Here is a 2,568-nt window from a genome sequence, read left to right on the forward strand (position 1 = left end):
AACCTGAGAAGATAGAGTTTGAGCTTAAGAAGGATGAATCAGACTCTACAGTAGAGGAGAAATTAGAAGATGAAGAGCCACAAACTCTGAGTGTGAGAAGATCAGTTCAAGAAAGAAGGTAGCTAGAAAGGTATAGTCCATCTTCTTTCTATTCAAATTTTGCTTTATCTATTACTCACGATGATCCTAGAACTGTGAAGGAAGCAGTAGATTCAGAGGATGGAAAACTCTGGAAAGAGACCATGGTTGATGAAATGGCATATTTGCACAAAAATGAGGCTTGGGATCTGGTGGAGTTGTCGGCTGGAAGGAAACCCATTGGCAGCAAACCGGTGTTCAAGAAGAAGACAAATGTAGAGGGAAAGGTGGACAAAATACAAAGCTCAGTTGGTAGCAAAAGGCTATTCCCAGGTGTCGGGAATTGATTTTGGTAATATTTTTTCTCCTGTTGCCAAGGTAACTTCTATTAGATTACTTTTATCTGTTGTTGCTTCTTTTGATTTCAAGGTAGAATAGATGGATGTGAAGACTACATTTCTTCATGGGGATCTAGAAGAGGAAATATACATGAAGCAACCTGAAGGCTTTGCGGTGAAGGGTAAGAAAGAACTAGTACGCAAGTTAGAGAATTATCCGTATGGGTTAAAACAGTCACCAAGGATGTGGTATCAAAAATTTGATACATTTATACAGGGACTTGGCTTCAACAGAATCAAAGAAGATCACTGTGTATATTTTAAATTAATTGGTGACCGTGTTATTTATTTGGTCTTGTATGTGGATGATATGTTGTTGGTTGGAAATGACAAAGAAATTATCCAGGATTTGAAGACCCAATTGTCCTCCAAATTTTACATGAAAGATCTTGGTACTGCAAACTATATTTTGGGCATGGAAATTAAAAGAGATCAGGCAAAGAGGAAGCTCTAGTTAAACCAGAGGAAGTATGTCGAGACAATACTGCAGAGGTTTAATATGTAGGATAGTAAACCGGTGAAGCTTCCTATTCCTGTAGGTGTGAGGTTATCTGCTGAACAGTGTCCCAAGACACAAGAAGAGGAAGAGGACATGTCCCGTGTTCCATATGGAAGTGCAGTCGGTAGCCTGATGTATGCAATGGTCTATACTAGACTAGACATTGCACATGCAATGGGAGTATTGAGCAGGTTTATGTCAAAACCAAGGAAGGAGCACTGGACAGCAGTGAAGCGAGTTTTCAGGTATTTGCATGGCACTAGTGATTATGGTTTGAGCTACCAAGGAAGACCAGGATTGGACAGAATGTTGGATATTCATGGCTTTGTTGATGCAGACTAAGCTGGAGATCTGGATCAGAGAAGATCGACAAGTGAGTATGTGTTTAACCTATTTGGAGGTGCAGTGAGTTGGATGAGTAAGAAACAATATGTAGTGGCACTATCAACTACAGAGGCAGAATACATGGCAACCACTCATGCAAGCAAGGAAGCAATTTGCTTGTAGAGATTGTGTTAAAGTATGGGGTTAGTACAGGGAGCTATAAAGATAGACTGTGACAGACAAAGTGCATTTTTCTTGTCAAAGAACCCTGCATATCATTCAAGACAAAGCACATTGATGTTTAGTATCACTTTGTGAGGGATATGATAGAAGACAAAAAGGTGTTGCTAGTAAAGGTGGACACTTTGAAGAATACTGCAGATGCATTGACAAAATCTATGAGCTCTGAGAAGTTATCTGGGTGTACAGGAACAATGGACATTGCAGGGCTGAAAAAATTACTAAGCTCTCTTGTGACCCCCTGTGGAAAGAAAACAACAAGTGGGAGAATGTCGGGTTGTGTTATATTCTTTCCAATACTAGCCCACATAGTTAACTAGGGTGTTAGAAGGGGGGCGGAGCCCCCCTTCGTTCCGCCGATTGTGTAGGGGTGGGGGGTCACAGGGGCTTTGAGGTGTACCCGTAACCCCACTTTATGGGGTCTGGGGTAGTGTACAAATTTTTTTTGGTTTTGGACCCTATGTTAAGTTGGGCAGACCCACCTATGGTTTTGTGCATGATTTTCGCACATGTTTTTGGATGTGATGGTTTTCGGTCCATGGTATTGGATGCTTTGGCATGTATAAATATGTATTATAACATTGAAAGGAACATAATAAAAAATCAAGCTGGTAGTCCCAGTTTTTGGATCCAAGGGAAAATCTCTATGTATATGTTTTTTATGTGTTATGCTCTCGCATTGTTTATTTTCTATTTTTTAGAATTCGTATGCAGGTAATTTCTGTATGGAGTTAAAACGTATAGTAAAGACCCCTAGTATTCAAATTACCATTGTGCGGATTATGTACATGACTTCTCTTCACAACTCCTGTGTATGTACGCGACCCTTCTACATATGATCCGTGTATAATTTCCGAAAATTTATATTTAAAATTCATCTATCTATGAATTAACATTCATTTGTCCATATCACATGTAAAATATGCATAATTATCTAGTTATCACAATTTTGACATTTTTATCAATTAGGTTTCCATCAAGGACAACACATTAGCCATAATGCCAACAATTACATTTTTAATTACTTTT

This window comes from Pinus tabuliformis, chromosome 5_2 (genome assembly GCF_031772625.1).
Source record: "Pinus tabuliformis cultivar Carrire ecotype Pingquan chromosome 5_2, CPIR1, whole genome shotgun sequence".
NCBI lineage: Eukaryota > Viridiplantae > Streptophyta > Pinopsida > Pinales > Pinaceae > Pinus > Pinus tabuliformis.